Source organism: Brassica napus, unplaced genomic scaffold (assembly GCF_020379485.1).
Source record: "Brassica napus cultivar Da-Ae unplaced genomic scaffold, Da-Ae ScsIHWf_2871;HRSCAF=3655, whole genome shotgun sequence".
Taxonomy (NCBI): Eukaryota; Viridiplantae; Streptophyta; class Magnoliopsida; order Brassicales; family Brassicaceae; genus Brassica; species Brassica napus.
Genome location: NW_026016123.1, coordinates 500 through 22848, shown reverse-complemented (window position 1 = coordinate 22848; position 22349 = coordinate 500). Strand labels below are relative to the sequence as shown.

The following is a 22349-nucleotide window of genomic DNA, read 5'->3' as shown; positions in this document are numbered from 1 at the left end:
TCCACATCAATAGGAGGACTGCCCGTCGTTCTTAGATCTACTGTGAGTTCGCCTCATGTTTTACATTTTGGATTAAATGCGATTATCGCCAAGGGCCCTTGTTAAATTTTAAACACAGTTTAGCTTCAAAATGACCATTTGTAACAATCGAATAAAATGGTTGACTAGATTCGCGTGTCGAGTTCGTGTAATTCGATTCGCAACAAATGTACCATCGTGAAGCTAAACTGAGGTTAAAATTCGACAAGGCCTCGCGATAATCGCATTAAATCCAAAATCGAAAAACCCGAGGCGAACTCACAGGAGATCTAAGAACGACGGCGTCCTCCTCCCGATCTACGAGTCCTCCACAGCCATTGACGAGGTTGTTAGTGAGGTGCGAAGGGGTGAATCGGTGGTAGTTATCCGAGGGATGGAACGGCGGTTTCGTTGAGGCGAACGCTAAGTGTCGGCTTATAGGTGGCACCACGGGCACAGAAGCTGCGAGGACGACGGCGGCGGCGGCGGCTGGCGAGAAGGACCGGGGAAGATCGTACGCCGCCGGACATGGATCGTTGTGAAGCGGAGTTCGATTCGAAGATCCCGGTGGAGGAGAGAGAAAGGGGAGGCGAGGGTTTAGTGAGAGAGAGAGAGAGAGCAGAAAACGAGGGAAGGAGGAGTTTTGTGTTGGGGGGCATAGAGATGTGGAGGGAAGCCTACACCTCCTCCAGCGAGAGAAAGCCTTTTAATTTTTGTTTCTATTTGTGCCCTTCTAATTTATATTGTTTTCAGATTGACCCCACTTACTTTACGTCAATGTCCTTTGTAAACGGTATAATCGAATTTTTTTCTTTTTGGTTTATGGTGACGCGGATAGATTGACAGATCTTTTAAGAGCTTCATTTGAATCTTATTTAAAGCAAGAGATTAAGATAGAATTTGTTTATAATACATGTGCTGCTTCTCTTTTGTTATACATAAATTATATTTCATATTAAGTATCACTTTAACTCATTTTTTTGTTTCACAAAGAGTGTCATTCTACAATACCAATGCAATTTATACAACATTTCAGCTGAAAATTAATTGCAAAATGCATTGATTTTATAAAAAATCTATGTATCTGAAATACTATTGGTTAGATTTGTTCTATTAATGAAAACATAAATGAATTTAAATGATTTTTTAATATGTGTGAAAAATGTATAAGTGACTACTGTGAAACGGAGGGAGTACTAGAAAACAAACTGATTGTATTTTTAGAAGAAAGAAAGAAATTATTAATGATTAGTGGTTGTGCACAGAAGCGTAGTACAGAAGTGTTGATTATTTGTTACTTGAAAAGAAAATCATAATCCAGTGTCTCCAACTCAGACTGAGATATTATTATCTACCATAAAAAAGTCATAATAGAACCATTTCATTAATCACATAATATGACATAACAATTAATAGGAATATTAATAATAAATTAATTTAACTATAGATTTGAATTTTATTTCAGTTATTATAACAAAATCGTTGAGAAAAATCTAACAAAATCATACTAATTTTTTAATAATTTTATTAAATATTGCATTAATTAATTCGTAATTACGTAATATAATGCTTTCATTTAAATAAATTATCATCTACCACTAAAACGGGTTCAAAAGGTCAGATTTTTTTTTATACAAATGAAGTTATTAACATATGTTAAAAATTTATTTTTACAGCTATATATTTTCAAAAAATTATATGTGAAAAATATTTTTTATTTGATTATTTGAAAATTATGAAAACTCGAAAATGTAATAAAAAGGTAAAATGTATAAAACAAACTCCTATATTATAGAGTAATAAGAAATCTAAACAATAAATTAAAGAATTATAAAATACAAAAATACTAAGATATAAATTATATTTAAATTTTTATAATAATATCAAAATTAAATATTTATAAAATGAAAATATATCCGATGCGCGGAATAAACTCTAGTTCTTCTTATAGGAGTAGTGTTAGGTATCGTTTGGGGTTTGTTGTCACGAGCGTGGTACATTAAAGCACGTTTGAGGCCAAGAAGATAATGTATACAGGCGATATAAAGTTAAAGCCCAAAGTCGAATTGTACTCGAGAAACCAAATGCTCCATAAAAGAGAGAAAAACATGTGATTAGAGAATCAGATTATAAACCAATGGCAGGACTTAAAAGGCTATGGATCATCATGATTCTTACCTAATTGTCCGCGGTGAACACTATAATCAGTAGTACACAGTCATCCTACGCAAATCAGATCTGTAAACTTGGATCCACTTGACTGCTCGGAGTCGCCAATAAGTAAGCCAAAAACTTGAAGCGACATTTTCATTCACTCAAAATTCACAAATGTGTAGTAATGCTGGCCTTCTCTAGTCAAAGTCAAAATGTTATCAAGTGTCTTAGTGTAATACTAAGACCGTTTCTACTTTGTCTTTCTTCATATCATTTCGTGTTCATCGATCCGTAAAAGAAGTCTTACATATATAAAACATTGTGAGAATTAAGAGGTACACTTTACTTTGGATCATAAAATCTTGTATGGTTAACAACTACCAGTATAATCCATTTTTGATTGTGTCAATTTCGGCCTTAATAAACTCCAAATACTTCATTAGCTGAAAACTCCCAAGTATATATCCAACGTTAGTCAAAAGACTCAAAACCAACCGTTAACAACTCCAAGCATAAACACTTAGCCGACCACAAACATGTTGCAAAAACAGAATACACCACCGATGATGCTTGCTTGTATCTGACCTAGTAAGTTTAAACACCACCATCCTCCTTTGATATTTAACATTTGTACAACTCAAACACATGTTTTCACTCTTCAAATTCACAATATATCCTCATTATACAAATATAAGTTACAGTTTTTGAATCCAACAAATATTAAAGACCATATTTTAAAGAAACAATCTGAGCCTTTCAAGAAATGGAGAGTAACTCTCAAAGTATGACGCAATGCAAACAACTCTATTCACACTAAAGCTTTTGAAAAGAAGAAGAAGAGATAAGAGATTTATTCCAAGATCCAAAAGCCTTTCTTGCTTTTATCAGCTTCCCACTGCCACTTCAGTAGTCATAATCTCAGCCTTCACTTGGATGTTGTTGGATTCCGGTTTAATCTCTTCCGGTTTAGCAGCCACAGACACGCAAGAAGCCTTCTCTCCCTCTGCTTCTACTTTCTTCTCTTCAGGTTTAGCAGCCACAGTAGAAGAAGTCTTCTGTTCCTCTCTTCTTTTCTCTGCTTCTTCTTTCTTCCTTTCTTTAACCTTCACTGACTCAGTCTTTGGCTGAGACTTTGTTATGGGTTTCTTCAAGCTAGATGATGATGATGATAATGGTGAGTCTCTTGGTTTGTCACACGAGGAGCACCAGTTCACCTCCTGTTGTTGCATCACTGCTACTCTTTCTGCGTCCTAGCTTCGGAGATTTAGGACGAGTAGTTGGTATCTACAACATTTCAACGAACCACACATCAACATAACATCAGGACAAGTATGATCACACAGGAAGAAAGAGCAAAGAAGCAAACCTTCTTCAATTCAACCTTAGGTGGAGGTTCTTTGTAGAAACTAGGCATGGGACCAGCCTTGAACGTCAAGCTCTTCCTCAACCTTTTGATCTCTTCTTCCTGACTCCTGAACAAACACCAATACATTATAGAAGATGTCAGACTAATAAGAAAGAGTTTGCATCCATTACAGAAGATGTGTTAAACTAACCTTTGACTTCGCCTGCAAAGTTGTCTTCTCTACCTCCTTAGCTTGGATCTTCTCTTCTAGTTTCATATAGAACTGAAAAACCAGACACAGTTAAGAGGAGACTATAATCTGCTCTAAAATGCTCCAAATGAAAAAGGTTGTAAGCATAGCGCAACCTCCTTCCGTTTCTCAGCCCTTTCCTCCAACCTAAATGAAAATCCAGAAGCAGACCCAACGCTGCTTCTTCTCCCACGAGGTGTTGAAGTTCTGAGCAACATCCAAACATTATATATATATGTCATCAACAAACATAGAATAGAACATGAAGAAAATGACATACGAAGTGGTGGTTGAACGGGTGTCGTCATCTTCCTTGCTTGCCACTTCACCTTTCACTGGTTTAGATACTTTCTCTGCCACCCTGTAAGTTACAGATGCATTCACTCTTTAATGTACAGTACTTCCACATCCAACACAAGAGGTAACCCTGTGGGTTCGGGTAGTACAGTTCGACATAAATCTTACCAACCCGAAATAAAATTAGGTTCGGTATTTGGTTAGTCCGGTTTGTGAGAATTCTACCAAAGTTTTTGATTTCGATTTGGTTTAATTTTCTTAAAATTTCGGATAAGTTCGGTTAAATTTGGTTCGAAATCTAGTTAGTTAGATTAGTTCAGTTCAGGTTTTTCGTATAGGTTGGTTATATATTTTTTATTGAAAGAAAAACCGATGATCACCGAACCAAACCAAACCAGAAACCAAACTTTTTATTAAACCTATTGAATCGAACCAAACTCCTAACCGAACTAACCAAAAACTTTGGTTTGGTTTGGCCGGTTAGGACAAAAATCCCAGGCATAAAAAGAGGACTTACACAGCTGTTGTTGATGGGGCATCTTCAGTGTTCTTGCCTGCCATTTCATCTTTAATGGATTTAGAACCTTCATCTACCACCAATCTGCAATTTCATATTGGCTTAGTTGGCTTATATATACACATATTTAAAATAAGAAGCAAGACAATTGGACTCCTTGGAAACAGGGACTTTAGCTGCAGTCTTAGAAACGGGTTTCACAGGCTGACACAGTACAAGGAGAAACCGATAAGAATATTGCTTATAACAAGACATATTGAGACCACAGCTCAGTGTACTTACCACAGTTTGTTTTTTGAGGGGAGCAGATACTAAACTGTTGCGCTTGGTGGAAACACCGCTGCTTGGAGATGCCATTGCCTTTGGTCTGGAACCACTTGCAACTACAGGTTTAGAGCTAGCCTTGGTGTTGTTGTTGCATCAATGCTCTTTCTAGTGATGTCATCACGAGCTCCTCTAGCTGGAACGAAGAGCTCTGAGAAAGGAACCTTGGGCTCCTTGAAAAGGTCCCTGTCTTCTTCTTAACAATTTTGTTAGCTGTTTTACTCTTCACTGAAGTCCCAGGCTCGGGGAGGCCAGCTTCCTGCAGAGAAGCACAACACAAGAGAGAGAGAGAGATGTTAGACTAGTGACAAAAAACACGAGTCCTGTAATAAGCATTATTACCTTGACAGGAACATTTTCATCAGTTTTCTCGGTGGATAAGTCAAGAACATCAGGTATGTTCTTGTCTTTGGAACTCTCAACAACATCAACATTCTCTTCCTCTTTCTTTGATTCAGTAACATCAGTCACATCCTGGACGGGTTTCTCAGACGCCATTCAGACACAAAGCAAAATGTATATATTGTCCACAAAGATGATGAAAGAGAACTTCAGCTCAGTAGATCTTTAATCTCTCAAGGAGCCACCCATTGTTCCATTTGATCCTAAGAACATAGCAATGCTTGTGATGCCAACAATAATTGAAAAGAACACTCAAAAAGTCTTTATTTTTACTTTTTAATTTTGTCTGCACTTGATATTTGGTTTTAGCAAAAGTATCAAATCGAATTTAAAGCTTGTTTTAAGCATTAAATCATAATAATTCACTTGCACCAAAACTCTTAACCATGATCATCAACTGTTCAGCAAAAAGTTAAAACTTTGCTAATGTCAATTCAAGATTAGGACAAGCTAAAACAAAGAGTTTATTAGGAATCAATCATACAAGTTCCTAAGACAAAAGTGAGAACACACTGAATGAATAATAAGCAAAAAAGGTCCAGATATATTACCTCGTAGTTGATTGAGAAAGGTATATGCTTTTCTATCAAATAAAGCTTTAGTATGGTTGTGTCAAAAAGAAAGAGAGAAGAAAGAGCGAGCCTTTGTATCTGCGTGAGAATGAGGAGAAGGAGAGAGATGATGGGCTTTTTCAACGTCAAAAATCAAAATGAGAGAAGATGTAGACAAAACGACGACCAAATGACTGAAACGCCCCTAGTCTTTTGGAAGCTCTTTGACCTTTTAAAGACTCTTCGCCGAATAATGAATTGTTTTTTTAATTGTTATAAGACGGCTAATTAGTAGTTTTATTTTTATATAATGGCATAATTTTTGTTGTCAACAATGAATATGAACCAACTGCATCGAATCAGTACACCTTCGTGATAATACTAACTTAACACAAATCGCAATTATGAATTAGTTTTAAGCATTACATGCTAACTAGTCTGTTTTAATTTTCTTAAAATTTGTCGAAGAAAAATTAAAAAAACTTGTTACTTGCTTAATACTGTGTAAGAAAATAAAAATAAATTACTATGTATATCTTCGTACATTTCATACGTATGTAGGTATATGAGAGTTTCAACTTCCATATGCAATAACTTGAAACTAATATCTTACAACTTTTTAATCTCATTGTTGTATCTCCAGCATATTTTTCAGAACCATCCATATTCCGAAAACAAATCAAAATCTTTAGAGACTGCCTAGATTATCAAAGATTTTACAATAGTTAATTACGCAATATGTGTGTGCAATCAACAACCAAAAAAGTCATTAAACGGTCCAGGGAGTGAGTGAAGGGTAGAATGGTCAATAGACCAGAGACGGAGCCAAATAATTGAGATTAGACAAAGCAGCACAGTGTCGGAGAACGTGGGGGAGAGGAAGAGTGAGGGTCTCCCGTTACAGCGAACCCATTACAAACAAACAAGCCCCACGACATACCCGCCGCGTGCGGACCCCACTCTTCCGTCCGTTATTGCTGACGTGTCACGACCATTTCACATGATTGGTCTTCGTATTTGGGCCCCATCCAGCCCCGCTTGAGCTGTCTCGTTCTTATTACCCAAAAAAGGACTGTTCCACGTAGGTAGTGAACTGTGATTTCCACCGTCAGATCTTTTGAGATTGTGATCACCGAAACGGGCCCCACAGTGTTTCCATGTTTTGTTTCGGTCTAAGGTATTATTCCTTTTTTACAATAAAGTAATTTCTTGCACAAGACAAACATAAATTAATTTCACAATGAAGTTAAGTTTTACTCCAATTTTATTTTTAAAAAAAATAAAATTATTAACAAAAATATTATAGAAAATAAAATGATTAACGAAAAATAATTGAATTACTTAAAATAGAGTTAAATATTAAGATTGGAAAAGTTTACTGTTAAACAAAGTCAAAAAACAAAATGAGCTTAGAGACGCTTTAACACACAGCTAACGCAAGAAAAATAATTGAATACTTAAAAATAGAGGTAAATATTTAAGACTGGAAAAATAGTTACTGTAAACCAAAGTCAAAAGTAAAATGAGGTTATAAATGTTCTCAAAACACAGTTAACGCAAGAAGAAGGAAAACTGATCACGTTTGCGTTATCTAGCAATTTTAATTTTTGGTAAAACCTCAATTGTTTCAGAGATATATTGTACGAACATTCGTTGGAAACCTAACTAGTTAAATAGATAATGTATATTAAAAAGTAGATAGCGGCGCATGAGGAGCAACTTTCATGGGAGTTGATTGAAGAGATTGATATTATTCTCTCGTGTCTGCTTCAGAGTTGTTTGCAAACGATGCACAGACGTTCATCGATAACCATACGGAAACGTTTTAATTCATCATAACAACGGAATCCAAGAAATATCGGCACCTAGAAACAAGCAACGAGTACACTACAAAGATGAACAACAAAAGCAACAAGAAACAAAAATCTAACTGCACGTATATATACAGAAAACATGCAAGTAACAACAAATGAAAACACTACAAAGATGACAGAAAGCAACAAACAAACAAGAAGCTAGCTGCTTCATATACAGAACCTGTCATGTGATACTAACCAGCAGAGCACTTACAGCTAGTTAAAGTACTCAATAGAGAAAGAAGAAGTTTCTTGGGCATAAAAGACTAACCAGCAGAGCAGTTATCCAAATACTTACACAGGAAAATGCAAGTAACACAACACTCTAAAGATGGCAAAATCAATACATTTCATAGAAATCATGGAATATTTGTTGTTAATCTCAAGCTATAAAATAAAACCTTACAGAGCTATAATTTTTTCCTGAAGAAGAAGAAAAGAACTTAGCAGCTCATCTGTCGTGTTTTTTATTAATTCTCTGTGGGCCTTTTTGTTCGTCGTGAAAATTATGATGGGCTTGAGCCAACTTGTTTGTGTTTTGCCGTCCCTCTACTTCGATTTTAGCATTCATCCATTCCAAAACATCAAAAGATTCAAAACTATAGTATTTTTACCAATGGATATAAATTATGTTAAGGAAGATATATACAACATACAAATAAATGGGATTATGGGAGACTACATGTGCATTTCTCGAATGCTAAGGTGTGTAATTAGTGTGAAATGTAAAATATATACTATCTTAGAAAGTGTTTCGTGAATAAACACACAATTCAAACTAAAAAACTAAAGTTATATGTGGAAATGAATTTGGTGTGATATCAATACTATTAAAACAGAAGCAATTTTATCTACTTACAAATAGTCTAGGTTGGACCATTATATTTAATTATTTCCTATTATTTCTATTCATATCTAATTTAATTATTAAATATACATCATACCTAAAATTAAGGAACTAACTAACTAATCTGTTATTTTTTAAACTAATGAATTTAAATTATGTTAATTCGAAATTTAAATAACTAATCAATTATATTTTAGTTATTAATGTAATAAATACTTATATATATATAATCTATCATTTGTATATATATAACTATATATTAATCCAAATGCAAAAAAAAAACAAATTGTTCAAAACCCTCACCAAATACATAAAAAATATATTTTTATAGTTAGAGTATTATTAAAAAGAAAAAACAATACATATTATATATGATAAAATAAATATTTATAGTAATTATACGATGAAATAAGTTATTGTTGATAGCTTTATGAATATATTTTTTACGGGTTACTCAAAAGACATGTAACATATATATCAAATATAAACTAATTGAACAAATATATAACAAAAATATATCATAAAACATTACATTAACATGAATCGATGCCCAGAGAGGGTTAATATTTTAATTATTTAAAAATATAATTATATATATAAATTATAAAAATTAAGAACTAAATATAATAAAAATATATATATCAAAATAAAATAATAAATATTTACATTTCTAATGCGAATAATGAAATTAACTTTTAAATTTAAAATAAGCCATAGACAAAACATCAAAAAGTATCTAATAACATGTGAATAACAAAAGTAAACTAACTAAATAAATATATAATTTTTTTTTGCAAACGTAAATTATTAATTTGTAATAGACGTATATACATTATTGATGCTAAAATCTATTTCATTTTTAGTATGCATCCTCTCAAATATTGATCCATTAACAAGATGGAATTTTTGTTGGACTAAAATTGTATTTAAATTGGAGTATCACTTTTATAATATATTTACTATTCATCTGAACATTCATGAATATATATTACAATACTCTAAATATAATAATAAATCAAACTGAATTACATATTGGGTCATCTACCAGCTCAACCGATAACCAGATCTCGGGTTTAGCAGTTGTTACGGGTTTTTTAAAATTTTTAAATAACAGTTTTTTTTAAAACTAAAATGGATTACATATGAGCCACCGAATTTGCCAATTTTACTGCGGGTCGGGTCGAGTTTCAAAACATTGAATAATATTCCATTTGTAATATCTAAGTGTAGATATAATTAAAATACAAATTTTATATCAAATAAACTTGGAATGTTTCGGAAATGATCCCGCGCTTTGAAAGCGCGGGTAAAAATCTAGTTTTTACTCTTAAAATGCTTGACTTTAATCCAGACAGTTGTGGTTCGATTTTTTTTTTTTTTTTGTCAGCAACAAGACAGACTCATATAGACTCTGTAAACCAAAACTGTAGCTCTGTATCCATATGGACTACGAACGAGGGTTGTCTTCTTGCACTACGTGCTAGACTATCCGCCCTTAAATTTTGCGTCCTTGGTATATGGATGAGCTCTGAGCTGTGGGAAACTACCTTTCAGGATCTTTATGTCTTCCAGATAATTGCAAATGCGGGCCATTCCTCGGGTTCAGAAACCATCTTCACCAACTGAGAACAATCCGTCGCAAAAGTGATAGTAAACTGTCTTAAGTTCCTCATACATTCCATCGCCCAAATGAGTGCCTCTATCTCCGAATGAAGTGGTGATTGACTCACTTAGTGTTCCTTGCTCCCAATAAATTATCAAAACCGTCGAGAGTGCTGCACCATCCTTGTCCTGAAAACCTATCTTTTCTTTCCAAAATCCATCCGTAAAGCACCACCGACCAGGAATAATTGGAACCGTCTCGGTTACTACCGAACGGGCCTGATCAGTGCTTGTGCATGATTAATCTGCGCCTCGGCCCATAAGGCGGACTCTGTTTCAGCCAACTTAAGAGTATCTCGAGGGTCAATATCTAAATTGCTAAAAACTTTACTATTCTCCCTTTCCAAATATACCATAGAATCCATGCAAAATGGTGATCCTCTATTGCTGGATCCACCCTCCAAAAAATGATCCATATTTGTAAAAATTGATTGCATGGGAAAAAAATCCGGGTTAGATGGAATCCGTGAGAGAGCCCAGACCTGGATTGCTGGGGGACATTCAAAGAAGACATGATTGATGGATTCCTCAGGGGCCCCACACCGTACACATATAGTATCCCCTTGGATTCCTCTTGAACGTAGATTCTTCTTAACCGCTATGCAACCTGTTACGAGTTGCCAAAGAAAATGTTTTAACTTAGGTGGGCATCGCACTTTCCAGCAGAATGCTTTCAATAAAGAAACTAATGGACCAAACTCTGGGAGTGTCCTAACTTTATCTGGATACATCCGCTCCACCTCATAACCTGATTTAACCGTATATCGTCCATTATGTGTGAAATGCCACCCGTCCCGATCTGCCATCCGAAACCGGCTTAGAGGTATACTTTCAATTAATTGGATATCGTTCGGATCCACCAAAGTCCTAATAACCTGAGAATTCCATGTTCTAGATGTTTCATCAATAAGTGAATCCACTGTAAGATCCGGGTAAAAGTTGTGTTGATTTTTGTTTGCTGGTCTCGGGCGGGTGGATGGGAGCCAAGGATCGTTCCATACTGAGATGGAAGATCCTGATCCCACCCTTTTGATTAGTCCTTTGATAACCAGAGATCTAGCTGAGATAATACTACGCCAGCCATAAGATGACGCGTAAGATCGAATTGGTTCCAGTGGTGACGCATTCCTGAAATACCGTCCCTTGAAAACTCGGGCAAATAAAGTGTCCGGTTTCTCAATTAATCTCCATAGTTGTTTCCCAAGCATAGCCGTGTTAAAATCTGTGAGATCTTTAAAGCCCAAACCTCCTTCAGCCTTAGGCAAACACAGCTTGTCCCATGATTTCCAATGCATACCTCTAGTACTACCCCCATGACTCCACCAAAATCGTGCCACTGCACTTGTCAGTTTTTTTCATCGTTTTCGGGATACGATAGCATCCCATTACATGATTTGGCAGTGCCGTTACCACTGATTTTATAATCACCTCTTTACCCCCTTAGTAAAAAATTTGAAAGTCCATCTATTAACCTGTTATTCAATCTCTCTTGAACAAAACCAAAAACTTGTACTTTGACTCTCCTAAACTTCAGGGATACCCAAATATGAGCCCATACCACCTAAATTTTGTATACCCAAAACATCTCTTAATTCCTGCCTTAAGCCTTCCTCAACCTTATGTCCAAACTGGATCGAAGATTTCAAAATTTATCTGTTGACCTGATACCAGTTCATAATCCTTCAGAATCCGAAGAATAGTCTAACATTCCTCATGTTTGCTTTACAGAAGAAGAGACTATCATCTGCAAAAAGTAGATGGGATATCGTTGGACAAGCCCTGGCTACTTTTACACCCGTCAGAAGTTGTGGTTCGATAAAAAAGTCGTTTCGAGTGTTTCATTTTCTTTTTGTCAATGTTTTGGATCTCTTACTCTTAAAAGTTTCTCATATCATATACCGTATATATTGACAATAGAGCCCAAAATTTAAATACGAGCCAAGAATAATGAAGAAACACACATATCAAGTCCCTCTCGATGATATTCAACACGACTCCAATTACACTTTCTTCGTACGTATGTAAAATTCAATTTGACAAAGAAAAATCAAAGCAGTTTATCCAACAAAAATGTGATGAATAATTAAGCTTTACTTTTCCTTCCTTTTACATGTTTTGGGGCTTCAAATAATATATACAATGACCAAAAAAGAAGACTTGTATAGGAAGTAAAGAAGAATATCCCGAAGGTTAGGCTTGACTTCGACTTATAATAATTAGGACATCCTGGTGGTGGCCACGGAGGAGGCTGAGTGGACAACCTCGGCGAGGGGAGTGGGCTGAGGAGTAGGAAGCGGCGAAGTACGGCAGACAGGACATGTAGGATGATTCTAAGCCACATGTCGACACATTTGAGGTGAAAGAAGTGGTTGCAGTCTGGCAGTTGCCGCAGCAGATCATTCCCCTTGTAGTCTCCCAAGCATATTGGACAACACGACGACGTTGTTGAATTTACTTTGTTCTGAGTAGAGGATCTTTGGGTAGCTCTGAATAGTCTCATCGTCCAGACCGTCGATGATGAAGTGGTGTGATGCACACGTGCCCAATCTGGTGATGACGTTGAAGAAGAGAGCTGACTACGTTTGCAGAAGTAGGAGATGAGGGTGATTGTGGTGATGATCAGAAGGAGCACTCCGATGGAGAATCCAATTTGTATCTGAATCCTACGATGTCTTCTGTGCCAAGGAGGTGGTTGTAGCCCGGCATCACCAGAGGCGGAGGCGGTTGGAAGGTGTTCATGGCGATTGCGGTAATTGTGATGGTTTTTATTGAATGTGTTTTAGAGGAGGAAGAATATAAATAATAGAGAGGTTTGGTAACATATTTGAATATGACTGGGTACTGAATCATCTTAGATCATCTAAGTCCACGCTAAGAGAAATACAGTGTCATTTTCAATCCAACACTAAAACATTATATTATACTATTGTTTTTGCACTGAAAATTTTCTAACCGGTATTAAAGCTCATATTATTTGAGGGCAATATACATATCAAAATTTTCTGTGGTAATATTCACAAATACTAAATATTATTTAATATTTGTAGAACCTAAAATCTACACAAAGTATTTGATAGTGATCGGGTTGATCTAGGGAAAACAAATGATGTGGTCAACGATATCTTTAGAACACAACGATTAAAATAGTTTCAGGTAGGCAAAAATATACTTTATTGATAACTGGGATCAAATACAATGAATTGAACTAGATCGAGTGATACAAACGAGGTCGATCAAGAGAGAATCTAAAAGTGGGAAGACAACAAGATCGATGTGAATGTGTAGCTTTCTATAGGGTTTCCAACGTGTCATCTTCCGTGTTTCTTCTTCTTCTTTTATAGTAAGTCGACTCCAAGATCCCCGTGGTAGCTCCGTGATCTCAGCTTCTTGTTATGCGATCTCTACGACTCCTTCTTCGAGCTTGATTCTCGTTGGGGGCCTCGGCCTGTCTCGGTCCATTCCTTTGATCGTGGCCCATTTCGGTATTGACCGAAATTGGGTCCAACAATATTTATTATAAAATAAATATTAAACATAACAAAATTTAATAATAATACCTTGATCAAAATATTTATGATAATCCTATGATAAAACAATGTAATTTAACACTAATAATAATATTGTTGTAAATATAAGTTGTATAAGAAAATACACATTATCCATATATTAAGTTTCTCATGATAAGATTGTGACCCAAATTAGATAAATACTGTTGATTTAACTCTTATTATATTAAAATTCTTATAATTAATAATTTGAAATCATAATATTTTATTAATTTATAAAGTTATTAGTTTAAAATATATATTATATATATATATATATATAGATTTAAAGAGTTATCAAATTTTATTTTACTTGATATATTTTTAATGTATTTGAATACATATCATAGAATACAATTAAATTTTTATATACAATTCAGTAATAACACTAACATAATAAAATAAAAATTGTAGATGCAATTATTTTAGAATAAATAAATAAATAATACAACATTTTATGTTTATATAACATTTAATTCGAAAAGAACATAGATGAATTTGTTTTTAATATTAGTTTTTCTCATTTCAAAACTATGGGATCTCTCCACTAACCTGAAGCAGTAAAATAATTGACCTCTGAAAAACAATTCTCTAAAGATGCCACAATAAACTTTATTTTCGGTTATAACAATATATAACTAGTTGATGTCCCACACTTGTGCGGATTAAATATCTATATACCTAACCATTTTAATTCTAATATTTATTTCATAAAATAATAATAACTAAATTAGATACAAAATTTAATTATTATAAATTATAAAACTTCAATATTCATATTGGTAATCAATGTACTAAATTATGTTTTATTGGATCAAAATCTTTTTTCTATAGTAATAATTAAATTAGGAAATTTGTATCTGAAATTAAATGCATGTAGTATTTGGACTGAAAAGAAATCATGTGGTACTGGAAAGGATTTAAAAAAATCACAACTATAAAAAATTAATAAAATAACAATAGTCTAGGAGTGTTCAATCCGGCAAAACCGAACTATTTAAACCGAACCAAACCGAAATAGGAAAAACGGTCTTGATTTGGTAATATCAAATAAACTGAATGGATGTTATTTTTAAGAAACCACAGTATATGAATATGGTTGAGTATATTAAGCGATCAAACTGTATAAACTAAAGAAACCGGTTAATTCAGATATATCAAAATACTTATATATAAATTTTGTATTTCATCAATATTTCCTATAATTATCAAAGAAATTGCTATAATATAATCATTAAAATCATAAATTAATATAAGATAAAAGTAATGATTATATTATCAGTAGATGTTGTTAATATCAATTGTTAATATTAGGCGTTTTTAAAAAAAGCTTCGTTTTTGGTCATTTAAAGCTCCAAATCGTTTTAGATATGACTAATATGCTTGTACCAAGTGTAAATCGTGGTTGAAACGTCAAAACAAGTGAAGATAATGTTTTAGAAATCATTGACGGCCGCACAAAACATTTGCAGAAACCCGAAGAAATAAAAATGAGGAAGACGAAGGCTTATTACAACAATGCCCTTCATTAAATAAATAAAGAAAATAAACAAAAATGAGCCTAGGGACACTCGAAGTCAAGACCTGATGGACTGTAATATCAGAGAAACTGCCACCAGACCACGCTACTATCATTGATAACCATTACATAACTTTATATATATATAAATATATTAAATTTTATTAAAAACTAGGCTCCGCGTACTCCCCGATTACTCCCCGATTTTTTTGTAACTCGCTAGGCGTAGACTAACCGCCCGACTAACGCCTAGCGTAGTTTCGAACAGATGATAAAACTATGATAATCGTCTTCTCTATTTTGACACTTCACGGCCTAATAAGATACTGCACCAGTCACACCCGATTTGGTGGACAGTTGTTATTTTTTTGGGTGTAAGGTGGACAGTTGTTATAATAACCTTAATGCGCCATTTCATGCCTGCTTGATGCTATTTTCTTTTTAAAATACGAAAACAAAACGCTTATAATGATAGAAACATCAAAACAAAACGTATATCCAGGTATATTTGAATTTCAGTTTGAATATATATATATATATATATAATATATATAAGGATGAAGACAAAAAACCGGATATAAACGTGTACATTATACATTTAAGAATGGTATTCTTATATAAATTTTATCCTAGGCCGTCTCCAGCTATAGATTTTAGTAACTGTTTTTCTATAAATTTTAATATTTTGTAATAATTTAAAGACCATAGAAATATGTATATTGACTGTTCAAAATTTAAAATTTAAAGATTAATATTTATACCTTACTAAGCTATGCCTAAGGCCGGTCTTCTAGCTACATACTACGATGCTTGAGCTATCTTACCTAGACTTGAAAAGTTCAAAAATGTATAGCCAAGGTTTTTGGTATTCTTTTGTGACGTTGTTACTTGTTAGATTTACTTGCTTGCTTGAGTTTTAGGTATGGCGTTTGAAGGAGCGTTTCGAGTCTGATTGGTTTTCCCGCTACTATCCGCAAATGCACCTTTGTGGTTAGTAGCGGTTGACAGCGTTTCGAACAAATCATACAAACCGTTACAAATCGCTTCAAACCTCTTAAAAGCAAAAGCTAATTTCAGCTAACGTTTGCGGTTGCGGGTGGATAAATAATATAAACTTTTTAAAAATATATTTTAAAATGGAAATATTATAAATAAAAATATATACATATTTTATATATTAATTTAAATTCACAAACAGTATCATAATTTGTTTTATAAAAACTTTAAACTAACTAACTATTCATTAGAATTTTTTAAATTAATATACATACATATATAAAGAATACACATATATAAAATGAAACAAAAAATTCTTTCAAAGTTTAATATGAATCTTCAAAAAAATTAATTAAAATTATAACTTTCAACTAATTTAAAAATCAAATAAATAAGCATAATATTATTATTTATCATATTATATGATTATTATATATTTATTACAATAATAGTTTTTATATATTTATAATGTTATAATATGTTAATATTAGTAATTTATTAATAATCCGCTGCAAATTTTTTAATCGACCAGTCACAAATATTCCGCAAACGCAACAACTTTGAAACGTTGTGCCAGTCATACAAAAACATTTAATAACACTTTAAACGCAACCTCCCGTAACCGCAACGGCTGCGGTTGAACCAGTCGGGTCCTTAGTTTAGAACTTGAGATATATATATATACATCTATTTAAGTTCTAGCGTTAGTACGTAGTTGATAAATGCTTATGTACATCTATTTATAGTTCTCGTATTAGTAATTTAGAAGAAAAAAAAGATCAGTGGCATATCTTTGGGTGATGATTTTGATAGATTTTTTTTAATGTAGTGGTAGATTCATTGAATCATTTGATATATAGTTGAATGTTGATACTAAACTAGTTTTAAGTTTCCTTTTGTGTACAGTGTGATTGTGACGCACATTACAAAAAACGTCAGCGATCTCCCTGCCTCTCTACCCCACCGCGACCGGATGCGGCGGTGGACGTGGGGAACAAAGATGCTGGGATTCGTTAGGGAGAGCCGAGCGTTTGCGTCAGCAACAGGCTAAGATAATGGATATATAGTTTGAACTCTACTCGTTTCTCCACTTTAACTCTTCGCTTGTTAGAAATCGATACTAAACTTCTAATAGAAAATATTTTAATATGAGAATCCGGAGCTCCTTTGCTCAATATTGAAAAGCTTGCTTAATCATCGTTAGTTAGATTTACTATATAGGGTTTGATCGTGTTGGTCTTGGTCCCAAGCTTAAGTTTAGAGAACCCCCCTGCATTGTCTGTACAACTTAGTTTGTTGATTGATTTCGTGGTTGTGTCGCACTCCTGGACAAGGAAAATATAAAAAGAGTAATAGTAAAACTCCACGAAACTAATTAGAATAGTTTATGATAGTCTTAGGCGTATTGGGAGTGTGTATTTAAGAAACTAATTAATATGCATCAGTTCGTTTCAGATGAAAGTTCCTGACGAGACTGAATGGTGGAACAAGATTGAACAAATGAAAATAAGAGAACTTTTTTTTTTTGTCACTAAATAAGAGGAGAACAAGAGATGTTAATTAAGCGTAAACCTCTACGTCTCTACCCGGTCAGATCAACAAACACTATCTGATATGGCTTATCAGATAAGACTTTTCTTATAAGTCTTTCTTCTCGACATTTTTTCATAAACAATGTGTTTTTGTCATGGTGAGAGTTTTTCATGAATTTTGTTTCCGTTCTTTTGGAAATGAAGTCATACAATAGGGAAAGCAACTGTATTCATGATTAGGGGATATGTGGGTTCAGGACAATGTAAAAGCACTTCAAGCTTCCATAGTAACGCTAACTGCTTTCAAAATGAAACCGAGGTTCCTTAATCTCTGTGTCAGAAAATCATGTAAATTTTTATGGCCCCAAGTTTTATTACGTTTTTTTTTTGAAAAGGAGTTTTTAACGTTTTCCTTCTCTGTATCTATCAGCTATTTTCTCCTCTCTCCATTAATAACCTTCCCGAGCTATATCTTTGAGCAGGGTTGATCTTGCACACTGATAGTTGTCTCCAGTGTTTATTTTTGGTTTTGGTAGTTTCAGGAAAGGTTATGGCACCCTTCAGAGTTGAATGACCTCTGGTTATATTTGAGAAATGATCCGAGAAATAAAATCGTCTGATAAAATGCAATAAATTTCATAGTCATGATATACATTTCAGTTGACCCAAACCGAAGAAAATTTTAGTATATTCACCTTGTCAATAAGAACCTATGTAGCTAACCAAATGTCAAGACGATAACCATGATCCGCCGTTCCAATTTCTGCCACATATATGTCCCAACTATGTCTGTCATTGTCCAAAACTGCGAAGTTAAGTATTTTGACTATTTGTGGTTGTGGCCATGAATTTATATGGACAGACTGACAAAATGCTTTAAAGTTTTATCTGAAAATTATGGTTGGTTTGGAAACTACGTACAAAAGGTTTTGGCAATTTTGTCAAAACCATACGTTGAATATTTGATAAAGTTATAAAAGGAGAATAATAGTGAGCGGGTCAAAACCTAAAACCATAGTCGTAGAATACGTGTCTCTGTTAGGTCCTTGAATATTTAACCGATTTTATAACATGTGATTCATTTAGTTTTAAGTTTAAGCCATACGTTTGAAATTGCTACAGCGATATCGCATAGAAACGTCTTCATTGCGCGCGTCAAAATTGTTTGGTAGTTCACGCCCGGTCCATGTATGCATATCTAATGGTTGCACAAACAGATATACAAGGGCGCGTGTATATATGAATACTGGAACACTGGAGCGTACATATAGGGAGTTATTGGGCAAATAATTCTAGAAGAATTGTTAAATTCGAGATATTATTGTGTTATTGGTTTGTGAATTTTAAAATTTGAGTAGAATCTATTGTTATTAGGGTGAAGATTTTGAAATTTCACTCAAAAATCAAAATCTTTTGTTGTTGGAAAAATTTGGTTTTCATTGATTTTAAAATTCTATTAAAATCTATTGTTATTTGGACGTAAATTTTCTTTGTTATTTTAATCATAACTAGATTTTGACCCGCGCTTTCAAAAGCGCGGTATAATATTTGGTTAAATGTTTTTATTCAACAGTTACTAAGTTCTGGTCTGAATTTTTTTTTTAGTTTTGACATACTAACCGAGAGTAATTTATTTTAACTTTTCATAGTGATAGGCATTCAGTTTAAGGTTCGTCTCAGTTAGGGTTATTCAGTTTTCAAGTTTTGGGGTGGGTGTTGGGTGTTAGGACCCGTTTAGGAGAACCATGTATTTTTGAATTAGATCAATTCAGGCGATCTGTAGTTCGAGTCGGGTTTTATTTTTTATTAAAACCGAAGTAAGCCAAATTAAAATAGTTAGGCTTTAATTTGGATTTAAAGCAAAAAATACAAAAAACGCAAAAAAACCTTGAGTTAAACTGAAAACCAGGTAATTCATGTAATTTGGGAGGGGGGTGGATATTTTTTTGGTAAATTATATTCTATACAGATATAAATTAATATTATATTATGTTTAATATTTGGATACCCGTTTGATTTTCAGTATAGTTTTAGCTCTTTGGGTTTAGAAAAATGGGAACCATTCACATTTCGTAAACCACGGTTACAAATGGGATGATTAAATAATAAATACTTCTCAATATATAGTATAGATTTTCATATAATATGTATATATATATATATATATATATATATATATCTGAAATAAAACATAATCGAATATATTAAAATAAGAATTTTTCGGAAACTTTAAACTAAAAGTCTATTGAATAATACAAATATATTTATATCTTAGTTTTTAGAATATTTTATAATTTTAAATCTAATATAATCAATATTTTTAGGTATATAAAAATGTATTTATTATATTTGGGTATAAACCGTTTAGATATGTGTGAACATTGATTAATTTTTGGTTTTGTTATTTTTTGTTTGGTTTCACTTTTTTGGTTCTGTTTCAGTTCGTTTTTGGTTTTCAGTTTATACGCTGAAGCATAAATTTGTTGGTATAATCATTTTTTTTGTGAATTTCAAATAATTGATTTATACTCCCTGAGTTCTAAAATAATCGATGGTTTAGAGTTTGTTTCAAAAATATATTATTTATCTTTCCAGTGCATTTTTTACTAAATAATAATGGTAAATTGTAAACTTCAAAAAAAAATTTATTTTATTGAATTTGATTGGTTTAAAAATTGTGTAAAATAGTTAATCACAAAAATATGCATTTAATACTAAGATTTAATATGCTTATTATGAAAATCTAAAAACATGTAACATTTTGAAACAGAATAAGTATTTATTACTGTTGTCATTTTTAAAACAGTGATTTCTTAGAATACATGACTGGTTTTTTCTTGGAACATTGATATCATAAAAAAATGTTAGGTATGATACTATTTATACATATAGCTTACGCATAGATTTCTGGAACTGCACAAAATACTAATAGGATTATAATAGTAGGAGATTATGGAAGTTCCTATATTTGTGGATGGTAATATTTCTAAGATACTAACAAAATTCGTGGAGTTTCAAACATGTCTCCATATTTACACCAGATATAAATATGGGATATATTTAATTTTGTTGGCTGATCAAAGCTTAAACCATATTTCTCATGGTTCGTATTTATCATGTTACTCATTTCATCTAGCAACAGATTCAAATAAGTTGGAAATCAATGTTGCCTCATCTATAAAATTTTGAAAAGTATGTTTATATATCATTGTAGTCCGTGGAAAGAAACATTGTTTTCTATAAAGTTAATAGGGAAGAAGGTTTATGAGAAACTATAATACAAATAATGTTAATCATGAGTAAATGTGAAAAAAATTTGAAGAGAAAAGTATAGCTCGATCGCTTGTAGGTAAACCCATATTTACTTTTTTCATTTTGTCAACATATCATTTATAAAGCTCAAAATCCAGGAAATGAGTACAAAGTTGCTAGTTAACAAAAAAAAGAGTACAAAGTTGCTATGTAAGATAAAAGAAGAGAGTACAAAGTTGTTAAGTCTAGAGGCCAGAAATGCTTTTAAAACACGTGAGAACCACTAACCAAATCTGTTTTGGTCTACCAGCGGAAGTCCTCCCTGAATCGAACCACTGGTGATGTCTTCGTCTCTTCCGTAAGCCGGGATCTTCCATAGCCTTGTACTCCCAGAGCAACATCTCTTTTGCTCATAATAAATGCTTTTGGACTGAAGAACTTGACTCGCCAGTGATCAAAACACAGGAAAATCTGATAGATCTAAAGAGAGACACATTGTCGGACCGCTCCCATCGGAGAATGCCAGCCTCTGATTCTCACCGGGTCAAAAAACCAACTCCAAATCCATTAAATTTCTTCCAAGCAGAGATATTTTACTCATAAGCCGAGCCAAAGACCGATACTCATATGAAAGAAATATATTTATAGCCATAGATGAAGTACATTGAACAAAAGCAAAGCCTAACAAAAGCAGATTAAAATACTAAATAGATTCAAGAAAGAGAAACTAAATATAATCCATCTAAATAGGGAAGTTCTATATTAAACATAGTTAAAATAGACGATAGGTAGTGAATATAGCTTATATTTTCGTCTGTAAAAAAAAAGACGCTAAAGTTCACATATTAAATATAGTTAAAATGGATGATAGTTAGTGAATATAGCTTACATTTTCATCTGTTAAGACCATCTCAAGAGAATAACTATTTTTGAGATGTTTGACTTCCATGTATGAAACACTTTCACCCGAACTCTCCATGCATATTTGAAAGGTTTAACATCACTCAAGTTACTGATTTGATAACAGAATTCATAAGTGTAGATCAGGGTATAGAGCGTTTGAAGGTTTAGAATGATTATATTTGTGGTGTTGATTCGATATTATATATTCTTATCGCTAGAAAATTAATAGGATAGTAAACATATTAAAATTGTTTATAATTAGAAATATTCTAGGGATATAGATTATTCGAGATATATTAAGTTACAATAATATACTATTTTGGTTTTCGAGATCTATAAGTTACAACAATAAATATTATTGTTAATCAGTTACAAAAAA

The 22349-nt window shown here is 33.1% G+C and overlaps 2 pseudogenes; both read right to left on the bottom strand.

The window, feature by feature from the left end:
- Nucleotides 1–3027: 3027 nt before the first annotated feature.
- On the bottom strand, nt 3028–5439 carry LOC125602499 (annotated as a pseudogene).
- A 6904-nt stretch (nt 5440–12343) lies between these two features.
- On the bottom strand, nt 12344–12962 carry LOC125602498 (annotated as a pseudogene).
- Between the last annotated feature and the right edge of the window lie 9387 nt (nt 12963–22349).